At 46.9% G+C, this 27145-nt stretch overlaps 1 long non-coding RNA gene, 2 other non-coding genes and 1 pseudogene across 3 annotated transcripts; 2 read left to right on the top strand and 2 right to left on the bottom strand.

Annotated features, from left to right (window-relative positions):
* Positions 1-11928: 11928 nt before the first annotated feature.
* LOC120360307 (U4 spliceosomal RNA) lies at positions 11929-12071 on the bottom strand. Its single transcript, XR_005576860.2, has one exon. It is a non-coding gene; the product is annotated as a U4 spliceosomal RNA (small nuclear RNA).
* Positions 12072-13334: 1263 nt separating this feature from the next.
* On the top strand, positions 13335-15570 carry LOC141582155 (uncharacterized). Its single transcript, XR_012514995.1, has 3 exons — positions 13335-13506; positions 14172-14222; positions 14732-15570. It is a non-coding gene; the product is annotated as an uncharacterized LOC141582155 (long non-coding RNA).
* A 4380-nt stretch (positions 15571-19950) lies between these two features.
* On the bottom strand, positions 19951-20880 carry LOC101052240 (putative protein FAM231BP; annotated as a pseudogene).
* Positions 20881-23988: 3108 nt separating this feature from the next.
* TRNAE-UUC (transfer RNA glutamic acid (anticodon UUC)) lies at positions 23989-24060 on the top strand. Its single transcript has one exon. It is a non-coding gene; the product is annotated as a tRNA-Glu (tRNA).
* Positions 24061-27145: the final 3085 nt, after the last annotated feature.

Here is a 27145-nt window from a genome sequence, read left to right on the forward strand (position 1 = left end):
AAAAAAAAAAAAAAAATATATATATATATATATATATATATATATATATATATATATATATATAGACTGCGGATAGAAAAAACGAAAAATTTTGCCACAGGATAGCAGGAGACCCACTACCATCACCTGAAAAGGCTGTTGGAGGCGAGTTCGGTCCAGAAGACTTTCTTTTTTTTTTTTTTTTTGAGACGGAGTTTCGCTCTTGTTACCCAGGCTGGAGTGCAATGGCACGATCTCTGCTCACCACAACCTCCGCCTCCTGGGTTCAGGCAATTCTCCTGCCTCAGCCTCCTGAGTAGCTGGGATTACAGGCACGCACCACCATGCCCAGCTAATTTTTTTTTTTGTATTTGTAGTAGAGACGGGGTTTCATCATGTTGACCAGGTTGGTCTTGATCTCTCGACCTTGTGATCCACCCGCCTCGGCCTCCCAAAGTGCTGGGATTACAGGCTTGAGCCACCGCGCCCGGCTAGAAGACTTTCAATAGCCCCAGGTTGTGCCCTGACCAAAGATCCTCAGTTTCTCCAGGACTTCTCCCTCACATGATGGCAACGTTCTCCATGACAGAAAACTTGTTTAAAGAGAGCCTTGAGATTAAAGGACAGATTTGAGGTTTGTTCCATACTCACCACTCCAACATTTCTACCTTCTGTTCTGGTCCCAATCCCGGAAAAAAGCCCCCAAGTGAAATGGCTCTGTGTTCTGGGGTAAATACCTGGGGTTTGTTGTCTCACACTAAGGAGAACAAAGATGTGGTTGCCTCCTCTAGCTGCCTAAAATAATTTCTTAATAACTTCTGTACTAGTGCTCAGTGAGTGTTGGGGGATGTGTAGTCTCTGACACGTGCTGTGACGGGGGATGTGTAGTCTCTGACAGCTGCTGTGACGGGGATGTGTAGTCTCTGACACGTGCTGTGACGGGGGATGTGTAGTCTCTGACACGCGCTGTGACGGGGGATGTGTAGTCTCTGACACGTGCTGTGACGGGGGATGTGTAGTCTCTGACACGTGCTGTGACGGGGGATGTGAAGTCTCTGACAGGTGCTGTGATGGGGGATGTGTAGTCTCTGTGACGGGTGATGTGTAGTCTCTGACAGGTGCTGTGACGGGGGATGTGTAGTCTCTGACACGTGCTGTGACGGGGGATGTGAAGTCTCTGACAGGTGCTGTGACGGGGGATGTGTAGTCTCTGACACGTGCTGTGACGGGGGATGTGTAGTCTCTGACAGGTGCTGTGACGGGGGATGTGTAGTCTCTGACAGGTGCTGTGATGGGGGATGTGAAGTCTCTGACAGGTGCTGTGACAGGGGATGTGAAGTCTCTGACACGTGCTGTGACGGGGGATGTGTAGTCTCTGACAGCTGCTGTGACGGGGGATGTGTAGTCTCTGACAGGTGCTGTGACGGGGGATGTGAAATCTCTGACAGGTGCTGTGACGGGGGATGTGTAGTCTCTGACAGGTGCTGTGACGGGGGATGTGTAGTCTCTGACACGTGCTGTGACGGGGGATGTGTAGTCTCTGACAGCTGCTGTGACGGGGGATGTGTAGTCTCTGACACGTGCTGTGACGGGGGATGTGTAGTCTCTGCCACGTGCTGTGATAACCTAGAGTATTTCAATTGTCTTCTTTCCACTGTTGTCTCTTTTGCTTTTCCATGGATTTCCACACCCCTCCCCCATCAGGACCCATACCTGTGGCTCTGACACTCTTCCCTGCTGGCTTTCCCTGGAGTCCAGAGCATTAACCAGGCTTCAGGACAGAGGAGAGACTGAATGCCTTTCGAATCATTCTTTCACAGGTGACTTCTCCATGCCGTTTAATAGGGAATTTGTTTCTTACCATGGCCTCTCTCTCTCATTTGTCCTATTTTTTCTAAATATTTTTCAAATTTCAATGGACCAGAATAATTACTATAATGTTAATTCAATATCTTCCACATTCTTATGTAATAAAATCTTCCAAAAGATTTTTGTATATAAATACAGGCATTTATATTATTTGTAATATACATTATATATATTTGGTGTGTATGTTAGAATGGAGATATATATAAGCAATATGTATATCGATATGATAGTTTTATAAATATCCTATGTTTAGTCTAATTCTATTCTCTCATATGTTCATTTAATGTTGATTTTCCTTGATTTTTAGAATCTCCTCTCTCCCAAAATACAGCCTGTATCCAGTGTGATTTCCTTGCCTTTGCCTTTTCTACCTGGAAGCAATTTATGTTTATTAATCCTAAATTTCTTAAATATGTTTGTCAATTGGGATCGCTTTTTCCTCCTGGCCATCTTGTCATTACTGGGTGATGCATAAAAGATCAACAATAAATAAAATACTAAAATGTCTCTTTGCTTTCCCTCTACCCGTTGGACTTTCTTGTCCAAGGCTATTTTCCTTATCTGATGTTTCTCTTGGGTGGAAGAGAAAATCACAGTAAGATCATGGATGACAGTGGGTTTTTTTGGCTGTAGTTTTAAGAGCTGCGTTTAGAGCCTTCTCTTGGAAAGAAGAACCCTCCTCAGTTGAAGAGCAAAGCACTTGAAAACTCAGCTGGCAAAAACCAGAAGAGTGTCAAGTCATTGGCCACACTCATGCTTCAAGTGTCCTAAAACCAAAGATGATCAAGAGAAAATTGCTGTTCGGCAAATGGATACTGGCATGCAGATCCCCTGGCCTAGCTTAGGGTGCAGAGGTAATCACATCTGTGGCTCTTTGCTGCACTCACTCCTATTTCTGTCTATGATGACAGCTCATTCTCCCACTGCTTTTCTCATTCCTGTTTTTTTCTCTCCAGAAGCTGCTGTAACCTCTGTCTGGTCTGACCTCTGTCCTATGGACTGCCACCCTGCCAGGCCCTTCTGGTCCCCATTGCCTGTTTGCTCTCTGAACTCAGCTCTGTTCCCACTGCTGCTGTCCTGAGAGTCCCTCTCACGGCCACAGGAGAGCCCATCCTCCTTGTCCCCCTCCAAGTGCATAATGTGAGCTGCTAAACACAGAGTTCTTTGCCTGGAATCACACACTTTCTTGAGTAATTTGCTTTTTCTTCCTGCACCCCCAACTCCATTGTCTCTTTCTGCATGGAGCACGACTTTAATACATCATTTACACACAGATTTTCCTCTTGGGACAGGATTTGAGCAAACAAACTAAGTCAACTTTTAATCCTCACCTTGAATATGTGAAAGGTAAGTGTTAAAACTGAGCACAGCCGGGCGCGGTGGCTCACGCCTGTAATCCCAGCACTTTGGGAGGCCAAGGCGGGTGGATCACGAGGTCAAGAGATCGAGACCATCCTGGTCAATATGGTGAAACCCCGTTTCTACTAAAAAAATACAAAAAATTAGCTGGGCATGGTGGCGTGTGCCTGTAATCCCAGCTGCTCAGGAGGCTGAGGCAGGAGAATTGCCTGAACCCAGGAGGTGAAGATTGCGGTGAGCCGAGATCGCGCCATTGCACTCCAGCCTGGGTAACAAGAGCGAAACTCAGTCTCAAAAAAAAAAAAACAGCACAAAGAACCCAAAATTAAAAACTAAATTAGAACCTGAGTCACAGGGAAGAGTTTCCTACTGGCCTGGAGTCAGGTTTGTCTTCCGCTCTGAATGGGCAACCTTATGCCAACATGGATGAAGTTTCCAGGGACTCAGTGTCTGCTCCTCCTGGACTCACTTAGCTGACATTAACTGGAGGAATATGACACATTCCAAAGGGACATCAGTCCAAAGGTAGATGAGCAGGGCAGGACCTCGAACCTGCGTATAGATCATGAGGTGCTTTCTCATCTCTCGCTCTTTTTTTTTTTTTTTTTTTGTGGCCTCCTCAGTTTAATCATCCTCATTTTTTGTTACGAGGAAAAAAGCTTATTGCACAGTATGGTGTATTTGTGAAGGTCAAAATAACTTTTACATCCTAAGAATCTATTAGTTTTTATAACAGGACCTGTCTTTTCAGCTCATGTGAGACTTTGCATAATTTATAATACATTCTTCCATCAGTTGTGTTTCATCTATGAAGCGACACCAAGACATTATAGACTGCTCACAATAATTCCACACAGATGCAACAGCTTTCCTCCCCTGCACAGCCACCCTCCCCCTGTGCTTCCAATCATGACTTGGTTTGCATGAATTCTTCGTTCACTGCTCAAACCATTCACACAGAATGGACTAAAACTTTACTCTTTTTAAATACCATACATAAATGAGATGCTGAAAAAGCCTTTGCCATCTCTGACAGAAAAGCAGAGCAGCCGTTTCATGAACAGCAGCACAATCGAAGCTAAAATAATAGAAAAATAATTTGAAAAAATCCTTTTTACTGTACACTTTCAAAGGAAGAAAAACAACATGTGTTTTTTTGTTTGTTTGGTTGGTTTTTTTTTTGTTTGTTTGTTTGTTTTTTTGTTTTTTTTTTTTTTTTACTGCTAGCCAGAAAATCTGTTTCTATTCATTTGGGCTTTGAAGTTCAGTGTACCCCACATCCATGTGCATGTATGCGTGGCTATGTGTGTGTAATCTATGCAGTGCAGAAACCCCGATCTCTTCATCTAGTTTGCCTAATCATTAAGGTACTTAACCAATTATAATACTATTATGTCACATTGAACAACTTTACATAATGGCTTCTTTGAAATACTAGGAACACTGACACATGTTTTTGGCTTATAAAGGACTGAAATTTACAGATAATATTATCCAGCTTTTTTTTTTTTTTTTTAAGGATACAGAAGATGTTTATTCAAAGTCCAGGTACAGACTGGCCGACCTGCCTCTACAGCGAACACAGGGCTACAGAGAAGGGAGGAGGTGGTGATAACGCGTCTTCGTGGGTTCTCTCCGCATCGCGAGCCCGCGGGACGGCGGTGGAAAGCGCGTGGGGTCCCGGCGGCCCCGGGTCAATACTGAGCCTGGAACTGCCGCTAGCAAAATATACGTCGGTGTCTCCATAAAAAACCGCGTCGCTGCCCCTCGTGTCTCACAACAGGTATAAAAAATTATAAATATTTACACCCTCGTTACACTCTCCTTCACGGAAAGCGGGGATCCCGGGAGCCCCGGGGGAAGAGCACAGCGAAGTGGGGACCAGCGCCTGCCTCCCGGGTCCCAGCATCGGAGACACGCAAAAAACAGAAATGAGACTTTGGTCCAAAATTTGAAGGAAAAAAACCCTGAAGAAGTTTGAGAGCAAGTTTTCTAGGCGATGGCAGGGGAAGGCGTGGTGTAAGGCACCCGGAGGCGATGCCGGAGGCGGCGGCGGCGCGGCCGCCCCTTCCCTGCAGCTCGGGACTAAGATCGGACCCGGGCTGCCTGTGCCTGACCCTGCTCTCTGGAAACTGGGTCCCGCCTGTGACTTTTTTTTTTTTTTTTTTTTTTTAAGAATATGGTTCTTGGCCGGGCGCGGTGGCTCAAGGCCTGTAATCCCAGCACTTTGGGAGGCCGAGGCGGGTGGATCACGAGGGCAAGAGATCGAGACCATCCTGGTCAACATGGTGAAACCCCGTCTCTACTAAAAAAAAAAATGCAGAAAATTAGCTGGGCATGGTGGCGGGTGCCTGTAATCCCAGCTACTCAGGAGGCTGAGGCAGGAGAATTGCCTGAACCCAGGAGGCGGAGGTTGCAGTGAGCCGAGATCGCGCCATTGCACTAAGAGCGAAACTCAGTCTCAAAAAAAAAGTAGAAATTGCAGTTCAACTATCAGAAATGCTCTGGGGTGGAGCTGCCCCTGTGGGACCTGGGCTGTCCTGTTCCCATCCTCCCAGGAACAACCTTGGGAGAGTATTCGCCGCCTTTGGTTTTGCAAACTCACTAGCCTGAGGCTGTGAAGTGAAGATAAAGTTAGTTGAAATCTAGTTGTTTACATCTGTTTTCATAAGGATGATTAAGACATCTTTGCTCTTGGGGGCTGCAGCAGCTAACATTTCTTTAAAAGGCTCTAGTTTCTGCAAAAGCAGGAGAATCGCTTGAACCAGGGAGTCGGAGGTTGCAGTGAGCCAGAGATCATGCCGTTGCACTCCACCCTGGTGACAGAGTGAGACTCCATCTCAAAAAAAGAAAATCTGCTCCCATTTCACTTATAACACACACGCACACACACACACACACACGTATTTTTGAGACGGAGTTTCACTCTTGTTACCCAGGCGATCACGCCATTGCACTCCAGCCTGGGTAACAAGAGCAAAACTCCATCTCAAAAAAAAAAAAAAAAAAAAAAAAAAGTTAGCCACATACCTATGAAATGTATATGTGTGTGTATATAAATATGAATTTGCTTCTGAGATTATGGAAGCTGAAATTCCCAAGACGGAAGGAAATCTGGATGCCCAGGAATGCACTGGTTTCCCATTAGGTCTCTTCTCTCTTGGCCTTTGATGGCATGAGTCTCACCTGCATTAAGGAGGGCAATCTGCTTCAGTTGGTCTGCCCATCCCAATGTTAATCACATCTGAAACTCTCTGAAACACAACCAAAATAATGTTTAACCAAATGTCCCAGCACCATGGGGCTCGATCAGAGTGGCACGTACTAGTTAGCATCACACCTGTACTTTGTCACATTTGTGATGTCTACATTTTTCTCCCAATCTGCAGCTTATATTTGTTCACTTAATACCATCTCGTGTTGAGCAAAAACTTGTAATTTTTATTAAGTTGAATTTATCAGTGTTTTATTTAATGTGTTTTGTGTTTATGTGACAACAAAGAACGCTTTGCCCAACTCTGTGTCATCAAGATTTTGTCTTATATTTTCTTCTATGCTTTTTCTAGTGTTCTAGTTGACCTGTAGTTGCATAATCCATTTTTAGTTAGTTTTTAAGTCAGTATTGGGGTTTGGGTGAATTTTTTTCTTTTTGGGATATGCATGTCCAGTTGTTTCCACACAATTTGTTGACAAGAGAATGGCTTCTCCACTGAATCATATTTGGACCTTCATCAATCCATTGGATGGATGAGACTGGTGAGAGAACTGTCCTGGCATTTGGACAGAGAGACAGGGCCTGAAGCAGGGTGGTTTTGCTGAGAAAAATTACGGAAGGCGCATTTTTCTATGAGGCACAGGAAAGCCCCAAGCACAATTGGGGTACCCTCTACCCCCATGTTGCAGCACACTCATCCCTGCTGTCTCTGCCTCTCCTGTTGCAAAAGCTTTGCTGTGCATAGACACTGAGGTTGAGTTGTGTCTTTGGGCATTTTTGAGCATTGACACCAAAGCTCTAGCATCGTTAGAATATCAAGCAGGCAAGAAGCAGGAAAACAGAACACATAATGACGAATCTAAAAATCTAGTTGAAATTGACACACATGTTGGAAACAGCAGAAAAAGACATTAGAGCAGTTATTATAATCGTGTTTTGATTAAATGGAGAGGTTGAAGATATTTTTAAATATCAAATTCTGTAGACAACAACTGTGATTTACAGTCTGAAATGGAAGAATGCACTGGATTAAACATTGCGGAAGAAAAGATTAATGAACTACAGGGAATAGAAGTAGAAACTAACATAAATGAAACACACAGTAACAAATGACTTGAAAACATAAAAAGACCATCAGTGTAAAACTTTTAAAGACCCTAGAATAGGGCTAAACGGAATCCCTGAAGGGCATGTAGCAGAGAAGAGAAACAAAAATATTTAAAACATACTGGATAAAAGATTAAGAAGCTTCATGGAAACCATAAACTTCAAATATTACAGAAATATGATGTATCCTAAGAACAAGAAACATGAAGAAAACTTCACCAAGGAACATCAGAATCAAATTCATCAAAACCAATGATAAACACAAAATCTTAAAAGGAATAAAAGGGGAAATAACATATCACATACAGAGGATTAAATATAAGGAGTGCATAAGATTTCTCATAGGGAGTTTTACAAAGAAGTTTACCATAGTTTTAAAGTACTAAAAAAAAAAAAAAAAAAAGCAAAACTGTCACTCTACAATTCTATACCTGGCCAAAATGTCTTGCAAAAGTTAACATGAGAAAAAATATTTTTGAAAAGAAATTACCTCAATTTGCAGATGGTGTGATCCTATGTATAATAAATCCCAAATAATACATACAAATGCAAACACACGTACATGCACATGGTCACATCATGTAAATTGGTGAGTAGTACTGTGTGTTATCCAGGGTCTAAAATGAAAATGGGTTAGGCATGGTGGCTCACGCCTGTAATCTCAACACTTTGGGAGGCCGAAGTGGGAGGATCACTTGAATCTAGTAGTTTAAGATTAGCCTGGGAAAAAGAGTGAGACCTTGTGTCTAAAGAAAAAAATTAGCTGGGCATGGTGACATACTTGCTTGAGCCCACAAGTTTCAGGCTGCAGTGAGCTGTGATTGCATCACTGCACTCCAGTGTGGGTGACAGAGTGATACCTTGTCTCAAAAAAAAAAAAAAAAAAAAAAAAAAAACCAGTGTACCAGAAGGAATTAATATAAGGACTTAAACAGATATTGGAGGTCTAAAAAGAGAAAAAGGGGAACTGATGAAACACAGAGGTAGTAAGTATAGGAAGCGAAGCAGTGATCGACCCTAGGGTTGTAGAAACAAAGGTAAAAGGGTTAGGTTGTTAGAACCTGGTAACTTGGAAGAAGGGCCCCACATAACTGGGAGGCTGGCTTCTGAGAAGGAGGTTGCAGGTGCCCCCAGAACTCAGAGGAAGTACCTAGTGTCGCAGGGACTCAGACCTCTGAAGAAGCGGTGCCCATTGGCTGATGCTCTTGCCTTTGAGAGGGGACCATGAGGGTGGCTCTGGGATTTAGGAAATGAGACTGGAAACAACACCCCCTCTCAGGGTGAACTATGATTGCGGGAGTGATGCTAGAGAAAGGAGAAGCAAAACAAGAAGCAGCAATACCGACATCCCTCCTCCAGCCTTTCAGTCTCCTTTTAACACCCCTTAGTGTCAGAAACGAATAAAGCCAGCAAGCAAAAAATGTGTGGTTTGCAGAGTCCTCACCTGAGCATCAGAAAGCAGATTACAGAGGGGGGCCCCTCTTTGGCCACCTCCCTATACACTCATTCATAGGCATCCTTCTATACAGTGTCTGCTTGAAACAGGACGTCGAAATATAATTTCTTATAGCATGTTTATTTGTTTTGGGGTGACGTCATTATTCCAAAAAAAAAAAAAAGGATCTGTCCAAAAAGTGACATCACTTTTTAATAGCCACTTAGGGCAAAAAGTCATGAATGGAACAGTCATTACGTGAGGCGACCAGGGACTAAAACTCAACATTCATTATGGTCATCACGTAAAGAAACTTCACAGGAAATCATATTCATGAACAGAGGAAATCTGATGTAGGGAACTGATCCAGAGGGGTGATCTGGAGCTGTATCTTTGTAAAGACAAAACGCCCTCCTCCAGGCTTAACAGAGCTTGAGGCATGAAAACCAGGAAAAGGGGAGTCAATCTGTGGGAAGTTAGCCAATATCCTCTTTCATGGGCTCCCCTACAATCTAACTTTTATTCATTCATTTAACTATTATATGTTGAGTAGATAAAATATAGTAGGCACTTAAGGTACAGTGGTGAATGAGACTTAATCCATGCTGTGATGGAACTTACTCTGTTTTTTTTTTTTTTTTTTTAGACTGAGTCTTATTCTCTCGCCTAGGCTAGAGTGCAGTGGTCCGATCTTGGCTCACTGCAACCTCTGCCTCCTGGGTTCAAGTGATTCTCATGTCTCAGTATCCTGAGTAGCTGGGATCACAGGCATGCGTCACCACACCCAGCTAATTTTTGTATTTCTAGTGGAGATGGGGTTTCACCATGTTGGCCAGGCTGGTCTCAAACTCCCGGCCTCAAGTGATCCATTCACCAGGGTCTTCCAAAGTGCTGGGATTATAGGCATGAGCCACTGTCCCCAGCCAGAATTTACTCTTTAGTGGGTGATTACAACAATTAATAGGTAAAAAGCAACTATATAAAGCTTAAACAAAGATGTCAAAGAGTAGTAGGTACCAGAAAGGAAAATAAATAGAATGAATAGAAGATAGATATTCAAACTAACCAGTAATAAGAGGGATGAAAATCTGGCCGGGCGCGGTGACTCATGCCTGTAATCCCAGCACTTTGGGAGGCCGAGGCAGATGGATCGCGAGGTCAAGAGATTGAGACCATCCTGGTCCACATGGTGAAACCCCGTCTCTACTAAAAATATAAAAAATTAGCTGGGCATGGTGGCGCGTGCCTCTAATCCCAGCTACTCAGGAGGCTGAGGCAGGAGAATTGCCTGAACCCAGGAGGCGGAGGTTGCGGTGAGCCGAGATCGCGCCATTGCACTCCAGCCTGGGTAACAAGAGCGAAACTCCGTCTCAAAAAAAATAAAAAATAAAAAGAGAGAGATGAAAATCAAGACAATTAAATGTCTTTTTCACTTCCCAGGTTGGGAAAAGTAAAAATCATTCTTTCAGGTGACCTCTACATTCCTTGTTTTTGGCACCTCTGTCTAGGCTGGGGAAGATCACCTCGGAAGACGGGCTCGATACACACGGATGGGTTTGAATAAAAATGTGGGATGGGATAGTAAACACAGATGATCGGGGAATTTTTATCTCTTCCTCAGCTCGTGCCGTGCGTTTGTCTCCCAGGCCCAAGTATCAAGTTACCAGACCCCAGGCCAGTGTGACAAACTCACGGTCACCTGAGTGCAGGAGGCGTCCAGTAGGTGTCTGTCAGGTGTCCTAGCTTTGAGTCGGTATCTCTCATCACCTGTAATGATGTCATCTGTCCCTGAACGATGTTCATTGAGTTTCCATTTCTTTTTAAGGAAACGGGGAGCCTTGCCTGTTTATTGGGGGATATCGTTCCCCAGGTTTCACTGCTCCGAGCTTCAGTCTTGATCTCTTTTTTTTTTTTTTTTTTTTTTGAGACGGAGTTTCGCTCTTGTTACCCAGGCTGGAGTGCAATGGCGCGATCTCGGCTCACCGCAACCTCCGCCTCCTGGGTTCAGGCAATTCTCCTGCCTCAGCCTCCTGAGTAGCTGGGATTACAGGCACGCGCCACCATGCCCAGCTACTTTTTTGTATTTTTAGTAGAGACGGGGTTTCACCATGTTGACCAGGATGGTCTCGATCTCTTGACCTTGTGATCCACCCGCCTCGGCCTCCCAAAGTGCTGGGATTACAGGCTTGAGCCACCGCGCCCGGCCAGTCTTGATCTCTTTTAAGTCAGCTTGCTTAGCTGCACAGTCACCTTGAAACCAGGATGAAAACATTTGCCCTTTACCTTGCTGGTATGTTTCCGTAAAGCAAGGCTCACCCCGGCTCTCCGCCCCATCAGTGCAACGGCCGGTGCGATTGTTCTTGGTAGCATCACGTGTTGTTTGCTGTTGTTGAGTTGGAGTCTTTTTTTGTCACCCAGGCTGGAATGCAGTGGCACCCTCTTGGCTTACTGCAATCTCCGCTTCACGGACTCCAGTGATTCTCCTGCCTCTGCCTCCTGAGTAGCTGGGACCACAGGTGCCCACCACCACACCTGGCTAATTTTTGTATTTTTAGTAGAGACGAGGTTTCACCATATTGGCCAGGCTGGTCTTGAACCCCTGACCTTAAATGGTTCACCTGTCTTGTTCTTTGAAATCACAGATTTTATTTTTTTGGGGGTGATGGGTTATGGAGTCTCCCTCTGGAGTTCAGTTGCACGATCTCAGGTGACTGCAACCTCTGCCTCCCGGGTTCAGGCGATTGTTCTGCCTCAGCCTCCCGAGTTGCTGAGACTGTAGGCGCGTGCCACCGTGCCCAGCTAATTTCTTTGTATTTTTAGTAGAGACAGGCTTTCACCGTGTCAGCCGGGATGGTCCCGATCTCCTGACCTCGTGAAATGCTCACCTCTGAAGAGTGCTGGGATTCCAGGCGTGAGCCACCGTGCCCAGCCCAAAGATTTTTTTTTTAATCTTTTTTTAATTCAGTCTCCCTAGAGACACTCAAAAAACTGCCAATGAGAGACTGTATTGCAAGTCATCACGGCGGGGTATTGGGAAAAATTTTCATTTACTGGTAATTGCGTCTCAGATAAACCTCATTGGCTATGATACTGCCACTATGCAAAGCTCACAGATTGTTTTTAAAGCAAGTGTTGTTAGAATTTACATATCTGTCCAGTTTCAAGTACGGATGCATCTAACCATTCAATGACCTTGCTACCTGGTGAGATATGTCAGTGTTGTAGCAACACTCCCCGAAAATAGTTTAACTAATTTTTGGAGACTTTCTGGGAAAAAATTTGGTTTAACTTTGCATAGACTCGCGGAGAGAATACGGCATTATGGTGTACCTGTACAGGGAGATTTTAGCCCGGGCATCTGGAAAGCAGACTCACCTACTTACCAGGCTTCATCTAGGGCACCCTGGAATCTTCCTGTCAGAATTTGCATTCTTGCCCTGGGAACAATTCTGTGCTTGTGCTGTGACTTAACACTGATTTGGTCACATGTGATGTGTGATGTTCTTCACGTGACCTGCTTCTCTGAATTTGTTTACAGAAAGTCAAAGTGATGATGAGGAAGAGGAAGAAAATGGGCCAGTGCCCCACAGGTAATGCTGTGGAGTTTTCAGCTGTTTGTTCAGTAGTGACACCTGGAGACTGTAGATCCAGGGAAACCGAGGAAGTGATGACTGGAACTCTTTCTTCCTTTCACCCAGCTACAAATTTTCTTTATTGACAATGTTGTGCGTGATTTGTGGCACTTTTATACGTTTTAATTTCTTAGTCGTCCTAATATAGGAACATGCAATCAGATGAGCCAGGTGACCTCAGCAAATGGGGATTTCCTGATTTCACCTGTTCTCTCACATGTGTTTAAATCCATTGAGAGACGCATATATGCTTTCTTTGTATTTCTTGTTAGCATGTTTGCTAGGATTTGTGAATAGAAGAAATTCAAAAAGTATACATATGATATCAAAATACTGGAAAAGGGAGGCCCTTAATACCCAAGATCTGGGTGTCTGAAATGCCTCAAGAGCTCTGTTCACTTGAACGCCACGTGGAAAATTCAACACAACTGATGCGAAGTAGTTGAAGCCCCGTGTTGGGTCTTGTGCTGCAGTTCATGATGAGAGTTTACAGGGAGTCTGGGTGGCCTGCAGTGGCTCATCTGTGCAAATGCACTGAGCACCTGCTGCTCATTTGTGATCTGTCCCCAGGGTAGTCACCCTCCGCCCTGCATTTAGAAGGATAGTTTTTTTTTTTCTCTTGAAGGGAAAATTCCTTTGCTTTCTGGGACCACTTCATTCTGACTTCCATCAGATCAGCTGGGATACTCTGTTGTCTAATCTCTGTTGGTTTAATCTTCTGTCACCCTGTCCTGCCTGGCTCATCAGGAATCCGCAGGAGTCTGTGGAGGAGGAAGCCCCCCAGGAGTCCTGGTATGAAGGTTATTCGACTCTCTCAGTTCCTCTTGGCACATCTGCCTTCAATGAGCCTTACAGGAGCAACTTGCACTCATTAGAGGAGCAGCAAGTCGACTTGGCTCGTGACGTAGACAGTGAGTACTCCATTGTGAAGGCGGTAAAGCTCCATTTTGTGTCCCAGATAGACCCCATAGTCTTTGGGCTTTGCTCCCCTGTCCGGGCTGAGAGTTGTCATCTCTGTGGGCTGACCCTGTACATCAGTGTAGATTTCAGTCACTCTGGATTCAGTCTGAGGCACGTACATGGGGTGGGTCAGTGAGCTTTGCTCTCTCTCTAGTCTCAGGCCATGCCCGTCGCACCCTGGACCGACTGTCAGGACATTGAAACCCAAGGCAGGTGTTGCACACTCACACCAAGCTATGCAGCCCATGCCCACGAGCTGTCTGTCCATCTGAATTCAATGTCTCTTGCCAGCTACCAAGTTCCTCATGAGTTTTGTTCCCCAAGCATGTCTGGGAGGTTCTTCCCTGTTTGTACAAACTTGGTGTAACTGTTTGTACACACTTGGGATCAAAGGTTAATGGTCTACCAGAATAGGGACACTTCACCATTGGTTCTGAGACACAAACCGAGGAATCTCTATCATGATTGGCCTTGGGATCTCCTGAAGTCTGTCTCTCACATTGTCCTGTCCTCATGCTGAGGAGCCTGAGGTCCGTGTGTAGGGATTAGACAGTGGACTGTTATGGGTGTAGGGGAATTGGCTTATTTTGTCTGTCCCTGTCTGAATTTATTGCAGAGATTAAAATAAGCAAGAAGAGGAAGAAGACCAAGACCCACCATGCCCCAGGTAACTTTGAGCAGACACCTGGAGATGCCAGGTCCAGGGAGAAGGGAGTGGGCTGACAATATCGATACCATGGTTTCAACGAAGCCTGAACTACTCCTACTAACATTGCTGTTGGTTTGCATTGCAGTAGATATTCAGGTTTCCATTTCTTCCTCCGCTTATCATGTACTAAGTGCCGTAGGTTGAGCATACTTGTTTTTATGATCAGTGTCCGCCGTGTGTCCTGAGGGTACTCACTCAGAGTGTCCTTTTCCTCCCTCATGAGTGTGTCACCTGGGCGGTTAGCTGAGCTTACTTTCTCTCTCTCTCTCTCTCTCTCTCTCTTTCTTTCATTCTTTTTTACCCTACTCTTGCCCATCCCAACATAGGGCAATAATTTGTTACGTCTTTAAGGGATCTATTTTTATTTTTTTATTAACGACTTTCTTGTGCTCCCCATGAAAGCTAGTTGGGGCTCTGCGGTGTCTTATTTTCCTTGACTTATTCTTTGTTTTTTTCTCCTTTTCTAGGCTCATCATGGAGCTGGTGGAAGCAGAAGAGCCTGAAGTCTTCCGGTACTCACTGGATGTATTGGATTCCATGTATCCAGCCTATCCTGAGTTATTTTACACCTGCCAGGCTTACACATGTGCTCTTTTTTATTTGTAGAAGAGCATGTTCGCTTGACTTTGGACACGGACAGTAGGTTTCTCACTATGATGGTGATAAGACTTCACCTGGTCTCCCGGATAGGGGTCACATTCCCACACTGAGACAACACGTCACCTGGGACTCTGCCGGTGCAGAGTGTGAACAATGCCATGTTCTTCCTGAAAACACTTAGCCTGAGTTTCATAGCCTGAGGTAATCTCCAGACAACTGCAGAATGTAGACCAGTGAGCAGCACGACGGACCTGTCTCCTTCAGACAGCCCATGTCACCCCAGATCACACAACTGAAAGAGAAGAGACATTTTGGGTTGAAAAAGAGTCGAAAGATAATGCAGCTCCATTTCCTTAGTTCTTTTGAACCCAGAGTGTCTCCTCACCTTTTTGTTGTTGTCATTGATGGTGGTGACATGGGCTTGTCTGTAGACAGGTCAGCTGTCTGCGTCGATGGTTTATACTCTGCAGTTGTCTGAAAATGTCCTCATGATTAACTTCAGCCTAAGTGTTTTTGCGGGAACACTGCAGGGTCAATGCTACCTCAGCCATCTGCAGGCAGAGAAGGTCCTGTGTGTCTCCCACCATGATCGTGATACCAGGACTGTTCGATTTGTCTATCACCATGATCGTGATGCCAGGACTGTTCCACCATTTGTCTATCACCATGATCGTGATGCCAGGACTGTTCCACCATTTGTCGATCACCATTATTGTGATGCCAGATCTGTACCTTTCAAAGACACCTTTTTTATACTGAACTAATTGGAAAAATGTTTTTTAAAAGTATTAATATCCTATATTCAAATGATCATCCCCTAAACATTGTATTATTCATTAATCATCCCTGGCTGTGTGAATTATTATATTTATATCTCTACACTGGAAACTTTCAATTTTTACTGTATCTTTGCTTTTGCTAGTTTCTGTTGTTGAAAAAAAAATTCCCTGCCTGCATTTTAATTTTTGCCAAAGTTAATGTTAATCCATACAATTAAAATTTTTTGTCTTTAAGATAAGACTGTCAACACATAAGGCCATAGCAAAACAGAGATTTTGCTAATTTTTAAGCCGTTATCAATTTCTTTTCTTTTCTTTCTTTTTTTTTTTGAGACGGAGTTTCACTCTTGTTACCCAGGCTGGAGTGCAATGGCGGGATCTCGGCTCACCACAACCTCCGCCTCCTGGGTTCAGGCAATTCTCCTGCCTCAGCCTCCTGAGTAGCTGGGATTACAGGCACGCGCCACCATGCCCAGCTAATTTTTTGTATTTTTAGTAGAGACGGGGTTTCACCATATTGACCAGGATGGTCTCGATCACTTGACCTCGTGATCCACCCGCCTCAGCCTCCCAAAGTGCTGGGATTACAGGCTTCAGCCACTGCGCCCAGCAAGCCATTATCAATTTCTAGCTGACAAGAGACGTAGTTGACTTAGTTAGCTGCTAATATCCATTTAAGTGAGCAGCCAGGGAAATGTCTATCAGACTAAGGATATGCAAAGCCCAGGCCATTCTCTTTGAGTCTTTTAAGCTATTTCAAAAGAGAGGAGAATAGGTAGCTTCCACATATGTGGACAGGAAGGAGAATACACTAAAAGAAACAAACAACTATTTCCCAAAACAGAATAGAAAATTAGATTTAAATAAACATACCCCATTAAAATTCATAATGCATTTCCTCATGAAATGTAATCTCTGTAAATTTAGCCACTATGTGAAAGTCAGTTCTCAATATACCACACTACATTCACTGTTGACATTCATCAGAATATGTTTCCAGGTTTATTATTTGAAAAAGCAAATGGACGATACTCTTTTGTTTAAAATTTCTGCAGTGATCTTTTTAAGATTGAGGAATTTTTTTTTCAAAATAAAAGCAAAGATTTTAAAGATTGAAAATGACATTAAAATTTATCTTCTCAAAGTAATGGTGTTTGAGTCAGCCTGTCTTATTCCTGTTTATAGCATAACTGTCAAGTGATCATTTAACCATTCTTTAAATACCTGAAATTACTGGGAACAAACCACATTCCAGGGTGTATCTTCTTTTGTTTTTTTGTTTTTTTTTCTTTATTTTACTTTATGTTTTGGGGTACATGTGCAGATCTTGCAGGATTGCTGCATAGGTATATACATACCATGCTGGAGTGCAGTGGCATGATCTCGGCTCACTGCAACCTCTTCCTCCTGGCTTCTAGCAGTTCTCCTGCCTCAGCCTCCCGAGTAGTTGAGACTACAGGCATATACCACCACACCCAGCTAAGATTTGTATTTTAGTAGAAACAGGGTTTCGCTATGTTGGCCAGGATGGTCTCGATCTCTTGACCTCGTGATCCATGTAAGGCTGGTTGCCTCGCAGAGTTTGGACATGCCCATCTCCCTCCCCGCTTGAAAATTTACATGATGTCAATCATCCAGCTCCGCCGTGGGAATCCCCTCTGCACTCAGCGCTTGGCCGGCTCACCGGAAGTCCCACCTACCTACCAATAGCAGCTCACCCCGTCCACATCCTGTTTCTCCAAATCCCATCGAACGCCTTCACTCCCTATAAAACCCCACTCCGGAGAGGAATCAGGCGCCATTTCCTTGGCCCCTCTCCCCGGGACCGCGGAACCTTGCCTGGGTGCTGAATAAATTGGCATCTAATTTTCTTGTGTTGGCCTCAGTTTCCTCGTTTTTAACTTGGCAATAAACCTACAGAGAATAAACTTTACAATCCACATAACAGTCTTTTGTTCACTTGAGATTTATGGAAGTACTTCAATTGCTGGGTCATGACCTGATTATAAGTTTAACTTTAGTATACATTGTCAGTCTTCTAGAATGGTTTTTCACCAGGAATGACAGTTGAAGTGGCACCAAATTTTTGCCAGCATTTGGTGTACTAACTTTGTGAGATGTAGCTGTGTTCTCAGACCAGTATGGCCAACATGGTGAAATCCCGTCTCAACTAAAAATACAAAAATTAGCCAGGCATGGTGGCATGCACCTGTAGTCCCAGCTACTCAGGAGGGGGAGGCTGCAGTGGAGTGGAGATCACGCCATTGCACTCCAGCTTGGGTGACAGAGTGAGACCCTGTCTCAGGGGAGAAAAAGTAGCCACACACTGGTGAGTGTTTAGTGCTATCTCAATGTGGAATTAATCTGTACCTGCCTAATGAGTGATACTATCAAGTGTACTTTCTTATGGCTTCCAACATATAAGAAATTCTCCTTTTCGAAAGCCTATTCGAATATTTTGCCTGATTCCATTTGGCTTAGCTCTCTATTACAGATCTACGGAAGTTCCCTTATCTATTCAGGAATTGAGTCATTTTTCAAATAAATATATGGCAAATGACTTTTCCCAGTCTGTGGCTTGACTGACAACTGAAAATTGTCAACTGAAAAATTGCACAATTTATAAACTTAGAAAGGAGATTTTATTTTTTATAAAGGGTTCAAGCGTGCAAGGTGGCCATTCTGACAGACTGGGAGGCATGCCCTCCTGCTGAAACCGGAAAGGTAGCTTTCCAGGGAGGAGAGAGTGGAACAGGTATTTACGTTGATCTGGCTGGCCACATATACACATTTAACAGGGAATAGGAGAGCTCCGAATGTTCATGCAAGGATCCTGCTGCATGCACGCTGAAGAAACATGTCTGCTACATGCAACCCATGCTGACTTTGGGGTGGAGACAACATTTAAATACATTCTAATTAGGCCTCATGCTTCAAAAGGCGAAGGAGGTGCACAAAGGCAATCAGGTGCACAGCCTCTGTAAACTGGCCAGAACCCGTCCACAGCCAGAGGGCTCTTATCAAGAGGAAGTGAGTGATCCAAGCTGTAGTTATGGCTTGTATGTGTGTGGGGGGCTCAGTCAGTGTGTGGTAAGGGGTGAACTGTGAGGGCTTCAGCATTGCTTATCTCAAGGCCAGTGCTGGTTTAGCTGCTAGAGAAAAAAGGAAGAAGAAAAATACCTGTGGCAATTAGAACATAGTTTATTCTTTAAGTTGAGGGGTGCATGGCTTGACCTTGCCTGGCATGGCCTTACATCTTGTGTATAATATGTTATCTTCCTGCTCTGAAGACTCTGCTCTGACAGTCCTATGGTCTCTATTTTAACATTAGTACTGCTCAGTTGTGTCTAAACCACAAAAGGGAGAGAGTCTAAGGACAGGTGTCTGACCTCCCAAATACTGGCCAGGAACTCAGTACTTAAGACTTCTCTGGGTTGGGCACGGTGGCTCAAGCCTGTAATCCCAGCACTTTGGGAGGCCCAGGCAGGTGGATCACAAGGTCAAGAGATCGAGACCATCCTGGTCAACATGGTGAAACCCCGTCTCTACTAAAAATACAAAAAATTAGCTGGGCATGGCGGCGTGTCCCTGTAATCCCAGCTACTCAGGAGGCTGAGGCAGGAACCCAGGAGGCAGAGGTTGCCTGAACCCATGAGGCAGAGGTTGTGGTGAGCCGAGATCCCGCCATTGCACTCTAGCCTGGGTAACAAGAGTGAAACCCCGTCTCAAAAAAAAAGAAAGAAAGAAAGAAAAAAAAAAACATATTTCTATTCAAGAGAGCGAATGTGTTCTTTTAATTTTATCTCTCTATGGTTTCCAGAGTTTTAGTTTTAATTTTTAAATCAATGACGTCTAAAATTCCACTCCTAACCAAAACAACCAAAACATTCTTGGGGGTTACCGAGGACAGTTTCAAAAATCTTCCATAAATGGTCCTTAAAGAATGTACTGGGATCCCGGACCGCAGGGCTCAGTGGCTTTAGCGCACCTCTGCTCTTAAGACTGTTCAGAAACTGCCTTTGTGAACCCAACAGGCGGTTTAAAGATCAGCCTTTTAGGGCTTGCCTGCAGCTTGCAGTTACGCGGCAGCTGCTTTCTGGATCTCGGGAACGCCTGCATGCATACCTCTCCGGGAATCTTCTAACTGAATTCTTGTGGTATTTCCAGTGGCTTACCTATCTCTTTCTTTTGCTTACTGCCACACACACATACCACCAAATCCTGCACTCCAAGCTTCTCCTCTGCAGCCTGGACTCCCAACCTCCAGTTAGACCAGCGGCATCTTCCCGCACCTGCGTCAAGCTCCATCAGGCCACTGTGCCTCCCGCAGCAGGCAGGCCAGGTGGAATGTGGATTCCTAATACACTTCTGAGGAGGTGGCCAGGGGGTGTGGACAATGCGGGGGGCAGGGGTAAGGCTGAGGGCAGGGGTACCCTGCGGGCTTCTGTCTTCGACCTCACTGGCCCACGTGCTGCTCGCTCTCCGGTTGTCTGCCTTCAGCCCTGCGTGGGAAAGCAGGTCTGCACCCTGATCTTCCTGACTTCTCGTTTCGTGAGGAGCCTGAAGGACTGAGCCGTCGCTCTTGTTCCACACATTCTGTCCAAAAGGTGCCGTCCTCTCTACTTGCTCCGGGGCCTGCCCGCCGAGCTCTGGCGCTCGGGCTGGGACGCCGCCCAGCACAGAGGCTCTGCAGCCCTGTGGTTCTGACTGCCCCCCAGCAGCAAGACAGAGGCCGCAGGGCACGCTGCGGTGGGGCAGCATTCAGAGGCGTGGGCCGAAGGCCTCTCTCTCCACAGTCCCTTTGCAGGCCCCGTGGAAGAGGCACCCCTTTGAGGAAAAAGGTGGCCCAAGGCCGGGCTTCACATGCAGGCTCTTGGGTCCAGTGGGTCGTCCCTGTGCCTGGTATAGCCAACTGCTCCACGCATCTCACCTGATTTCCCCTCCTCCACCACCTGAGCTCCTCCTCCACCCCCTTGCTCTGCTGTCCTTAGGACAGCAAGATCCCCGGCCCTCGGAAAAGCCCCATCCCCAGTGCTGGGGGAGGGAGTTGGGTCCAGGTCGTCTAATCCCAGAAGAACGGAGAACCGGAGGCGGAGGGAATCCTTTCCCTTGCGGGGTCTCTTGGCACAGCCCATCCAGGGGCCTGGGTCAGGGTCCAGATGTCCTCTACCCTCCTTGATGACCTGGGTTTTCAGGCCTCCGGGGTTGGTCAACGTGGGGTCTTTCCCACTGTTCATCTGGCAACTGTAGGAATATCCCCTGGGGCCCTCTCTTACCCATTAGAGACACCCAGAAAATACTCCAGCAGAAACTGGGTGCAGGGCACTGGATCGCTGTAATTATAATTACAAGGTGTGGAGGTCAGATTATAATTATCATTACAAGGTGTGGAGGTCAGATTACAATTATCATTACGAGGCGTGGAGGTCAGATACATGTTGTGACTGTTTTCTCTGTCTGTAGCTTACTGGCCTTTCCACTTTCTTCGTGGTATCTTTTGATGAGAAGACCTGGCTAACGGTGATGAAGTCTAATTTATTCTGTCTTTCTTTCATATATATTTTTCTGTGTCCTTGTTGGCAGGCTAATCTTTGCCTTCCAACAAATCTCAAAGTATTGTTGAAATGCTTTATACCGCTAACTTTTCAGTTCTGGTATAAAATTACCCTGTGTGCAGCGTGAGGGAGAATAACACGGTTGGTCTCCTCCACCTCCGCAGGAAAGTCCATCAAGTGAAATGATTTATTTTCTTCAGTTGAACTGCTTTTACTGAAAACCCATTTATTGACCCGTATAGCTGTGGATCAGTTTCAGGCCCCTTAACTCTGTCTATCTCTTTGTCACTGCCTATGCCTTGCCTATGACAATAACTTACGGTAAGCCTTGAAGTCAGAGAGTGCAAGTCCTTGTTTTGCTCTTTTTCACACAGGGCAACAAATTTTGAAATAGGTAAGAACTCATGAAATCCTCACACACATCGGGATATGCTGTCACTTCCTCCCTCTCTGATATGTTTGGCTGTGCCCTCACCCAAACCGCAACTTCAACTTATCTCCCAGAATTCCCATGTGTTGTGGGAGGGACCCAGGAGGAGGTAATTGAGTCATGGGGGCTGGTCTTTCCCATGCTATTCTCCTGATAGTGAGTAAGTTTCACTGTCTGATGGGGTTATCGGGTGTTTCCACTTTTGGCCCTTCCTCATTTTCTCTTGCTGCTGCCAGGTAAGAAGCGCCCTTTGCCTCCTGCCGTGATTCTGAGGCCTCCCTAGCCATGTGGAACTGTAAGTCCGATTAAAACTCTTTTTCTGCCCAGTCTCAGCTATGTCTTTGTCAACAGCGTGAAAACGGACGAATACACTCTCCTTTCAGACTGGGACACGCGCTCTCACTCACGAACGCTGGTTGCTGACTTGTGACCAAAGATTGTCTGTTGTACCCTCTGGGGACAATGGATCTCCAGGTGTCTGCAGGAAGGATGAACATGCAAAAAGTCCGCAACACTCGGCACAGTCTGGATTGAGTCCCATTAGTGTGAATGTGACTAATACTTTTATAAAAGGGACCCCAGAGAGTTCTCTCACCCTCTTTCTGCCCTGATGATACAATAAGAAAGTGCCAGTCTATAACCAGAAAAGAAGTCCCTCACCATAATCCTACCATGTTGGCACCTTGATCTTGGACTTCCAATCTCCAGAACTGTGAGAAATAAATTTCTGTTGTGAGTTAGCCACCCAGTGTATGGCACATTGTTATAGAAGCCCGAACTGAGACAGAGATGGAAGCCCAGGGAGAGTCTCTAATTTGCTAAGCTGGTCATCAGGTGGGATGTGGCCAGCTGGAAACAGGAAGAGCTGGCATTTTGTGCATAGGGAGGAAGATGGTGGACAGGCCCATTGTCGTCGGCTTTGTCCGCCTTGGCAAACTGGAGACGGGGACTCAACTGGCTTCGCCAGCCACAGGAACACTGGGAGGACCTCCGGAGGAGGTTAGGTCAACTAAATGGTGACTTTAGATCCTGAAACCTCATAGGATTTTTTTCTTTTCCCTTTGAGCTCTCTTCTGCCTGCCCAACATGACAGGAGTCACGGCCTTTCCTTCCCTTCAGAAAGGGATCCCTTTCCGACAGGCCCGAGATGCTCAGCTCTTTCCCCTAGGCTTCTCTGCAGGCCCAACGGAAGAGACCTGAAGCTCCAGGAGAGGCGGGTGAACCCAGCCGTCTGCCCGGCTGGCCCTGGTCAATAGGCTCGGAAGAGGCCGATGTGGAGGACAGAATGGAAGAAAAGACCTAGAGGTAGACTCTCACGATGTCCAGATGTTAAAAGCCTCAAATCCTGAGGTCCGACCGTGTGAGGGAGGGAGGGGATCTGGAGCTGGATGGACCCCGGAGCCTTCATCTGGAGAGTCCTCTGCACAAGCTCAGAGAGCAGGACGAGGCGCACCAAGGCTCTCAACAAGGGACAACTTCGCCCGCACACCCCTCCCCCATCCCCGCTGGGACACTTGGCGGCGACTGGGGGAAGCGGGAGGGAGAATGTCAGGCCGCTGGCATCCGTCTCGTCAGCGGAGGCGAGGATGCTGCTGAACACCCTAGGATCCACCCGAGGGCTTCCCCCCGCCCCCACCCCGCCCGCACCCCGAAGTAGCTATTCCGCGGAGGTGGAGAAACTCGCGTGCAGGTCATCAATGTCCACGCACTTGGCCGACGGGAAATCGAGACTTGGCGACCAATTGGATCTTGGATCTGAGGGAAAAACTCCAGCGTCAGAGGACACTCTCGGGTTTTGCCCGAAGCATATAGAAGGTGTGGCGTCGCAGTTGCCTAAGATGGGAAAACGGCAGTTGTCGCAGGTTGCAGGGGGGAAGGTCAGAGACCCGTTCAGGGCCCCGATCCTGGGAAGAGTTTTCCATCCAGCCCGCCTCGGTCTGCGCATCCGTCCGAGTCCTTTGTGATGCCGGGGATGCCGGGCTCTGAGTCCTTTATGATGCGGAGGGTGTCCGGGTCTCACCCGGGACGCCGCCCCGCTCCCGCCTCCTTCCGGCAACCTGGTGCGTGGCTCAGGCCCCCACGACCCGCGAGCGCTTTCCCACGCGCTGCCGCCTCGCAGACGCGCATCTGTAGGTCAACGGTGGCGGCACCTCGCTCGGGAACTCGGGGCTTGTGGCCTTGGTGGGCATCGCTGAGCGCTCATTGCGTTGCCTGCGGGCTCTTCTTTCGGAGAAAAGCGGGAACGGCCTTGTGAGACGACCCCAGGAGCCATCAGCGACCTCCAAAGGCCGAAGTCCTCCCAGAGCACGGGGAACTGTCACTTGAGACCGAAGACAGGAGAGAAAGCATTGTCGTGCGTCTCCCTGGTGGTCTAGTGGCTAGGATTCGGCGCTTTCACCGCCGCGGCCCGGGTTCGATTCCCGGTCAGGGAAACTTTTGGCACCAGCCTTCCTCCCGCGGGAATCTTCCTACTCCGCTGTCAGCCGGCCTGCTCCAAGGGCCAGATGCAGAACAGCCTCCGCAGTGAGGTGCAAACCCCGGCGAAGGAGGGCAAGTCCTGGCGGACCGCCTCTCAAGACACCGCTCTGGCTTATCTCGGTGCCAGTTATCTGCTGAAGCAGCTTTAGAGAGCGGCTGGGCCTCTCACTCAGGTGTACCCAGCCGCGCAGAGCTGCCAGCCCCTGCCGATCTGCACACAAGACGCCCACACTTTTTGCCACCGCCGCCCCGGAGGCGCGGATCCGGCTGAGCTGCGAACTAAGAGAGAGGCCAAGCCGAGTCGTGGCGATCGTGTGCACACGGGCGGGTCCGCGGAGCGTCCTCACCTCCGTTTGCAGCTACCGTGCTCGTTAGGTCCTCGGAAGAGGTGACGGGAGGCGATGCCCGGGAGGGTGGGAGGGGAGTGAGCGCGGATGGCGTCCTCCAGGGCCCTTCCGTTTGTAGGCTGAGCGGTGGAGGAAGACGGTGGTCGCTGACCGAACGAAGGCCGCAGGTGGAGGAGGCACAAGTGGAAACCCGCTGCCGGTGTCCTCAGCAGAAGGCAGGTGTCAGCTCCGGGACGTCAAAGCGGCGGTACCACAGGCAAATCCCACAGTGTCTGCACTCCACCAAGCACCTGCCCGGCTCCCCGTTTCCATGCAGAGCCCCGCGCCCCCTGTCACATGGGGGAGAGCGCGCGCCTGGGGGCGAAGTGACGGACTCGGAGCGCGGTGAGCGCGCGGTGGCTGCGGGGCGGAGCCGCTGCTGAAAGGAGGCCTGGGTTGTCGCGTGGGTGACTGTGGGTGGAATCTTTGGCGGAGGGAATGGCGGAAGCTTCCATCTTTGGTGGAAGAATGGCCAGGGGTGAGCACACCGCCAGGGGCCAGGAGGCTGTGCTGGCCCTGCGGGTTACGCGCTCATTCCTACTTACCTGGCCGGGGAGAGACCGTGGTCAGGAAGGGGGTTCTCCCAGAGTGAAACTTCCTCTTCGCACTCTAGACTTGCTGATCCCGGTGATTTCTTCAATGCGGGAGATGGTGTTTGTGCTAGAATAGGGCTAAGCTGACATAACCGGGTTCAAGACTGACCCCGTCTCACGCCCACCCAAAAGCGTTTACAGCTTCCTTCTCCCTCTCTCTTTTTTCTGTCCTAAAGTCGTCTCATCTTCACAGCCCCTCATTTTTTTCTTCCACACTCAAGAGTGTCTCTCTCTCTCATTAAAAGCCCCGCTAAATATTTGAAATATCTCAACCAGAAAGACTGCAATGACTACATTATTCATTAGTGGAAGCCTCAGACCAGCCCAGGTGGAGAGTCGCTTCATAGTTTCTGCTGAACAGTGAGACACAGAGCACGCTGAGGGGTTCTCTTTGACTGGGCCCCTTGTTTGTGAACTATTGCTTTCTGGCTTTCTGGCTGTGGATAAAGGCCGCAGCTCCTGGAAAAATTAAAAGCAAACCAAAAGACACATGCGTCCGCCCGAGTGGGTCCAAGTTATAGCCAGACTGTACCAGGGTAGGATTAGAACCGCGGCTGCTGCTTCCCCTGCCGGTAGCGCTCACACCAACGTGGTGAATGTTCCTAAAACCCGCCGGACTTTCTATAGGAAGTGTAGCAGGCACCAACCTCACAAGTGACACAGCATAAGAAGGGCCAGGATTCTCTGCCTGCCCAGGGAAAGCGGCGTCGTGACAGGCAGCAGAGTGGCCATGGTGGGCGCTAAGCCCATTTTCCGGAAAAAAAGCCAAAACGACAAAGAAATTGTGCTAACGCTTGAGTGCCTTGAGCCCAACTGCAGATCTGAGAATGCTGGCTACTGAAAGATGCAAGCGTTTTGAATGGGAGGAGATAAGAAGAGAAGGGGCCAAGTGAGCCAGTTCTAAGTGTCGTCTTTTCTTTTATGAAGACAATAAAGTCTTGAGTTTATGTTCAAAAACAAACAAACAAAAAAAAGAAAGAAAAAGAAAGAAAGAAAAGAACTGAGGTTGCTTCAGGCAGGCAGAGTCCTAACTACTGTAGAATCCCACGGTGCCCCACACCTGCTACCCGTCGTGAATATTCATGAAGGGGGTCCTGATGCCTGCTTATTGAACAGACATTCACATAATATACAACCTTGTTCACCTTGTCGTGGATACGTAGCATTTAAATGCATTACAATTAGGCCCTATACACAAAGGTCTTTTCAGGACACAAAAGCATGCAAATGCAGAGCTGCTGTAAACCTGACAGAACCAGTCCGTGGTCGCGGGTCTTCTCATCAGAATAAAGTTACTGAAATCAGTCTCTTGTCCAATCAAGGCTGTAGTTGCGGCTTGTGGGAAGGGGAGTTCAGTATCTAGTGAGGGGTGAGCAGCCAGTGCTTCCACACTCCTTCTACTCAAGGCCGGGGCTTGTTCAGCTGCTAGAGAAAAGCCCTGTGGCAGTTAGAACATAGTTTATTCTTCACGTGTAGGGGGTGTGTGATTTCAACCTTGCCTGGCATGGCCCTAGGTCCCGTTTATAATTCGGTGTCTTATTGCCATAAAGAGTCCGTTCCGTCAGTCTTATGATTGCTATGATAACATTAAGATTGGTCAGTTTTGCTCCAACTGCAAAAGGGGGTGAATATAATGAGACTTGTCTGGCCTCCTGTTTCTTCTTGGCCAGGGTCTCAGATTTTAAGGTTTGCCCAGGGTCACGTTGGTCAACGGGGGGGTCCATTTAGTCAGTTGGGGGACTTAGGGTTTTATTTTTAGTTTATTGAACAAAGTTCGGTCCACCTTACTTGGGTTAGCTAAATTACAATACAAAACCAAACTGCCTTCCTAGATTAAAGGAGCAGAGGACAAATAGACAACCATAGCAGCTGGAACAGCAGGGGATTGGGTGGAATCTCAGAAAGGAAACAGCACGTAGTGTGACTATAGCTAACAGCAGTATATAGTATATTTCACGGTAGCTAAGAAGAGAGATTTGAAATGTCCCCAACACAAAGAAATAATAAAATGTTTGAGATGATGGATATCCTGAACACCCTGATTTGATCATTACACATCA

This window comes from Saimiri boliviensis, chromosome 19 (genome assembly GCF_048565385.1).
Source record: "Saimiri boliviensis isolate mSaiBol1 chromosome 19, mSaiBol1.pri, whole genome shotgun sequence".
Lineage (NCBI taxonomy): Eukaryota > Metazoa > Chordata > Mammalia > Primates > Cebidae > Saimiri > Saimiri boliviensis.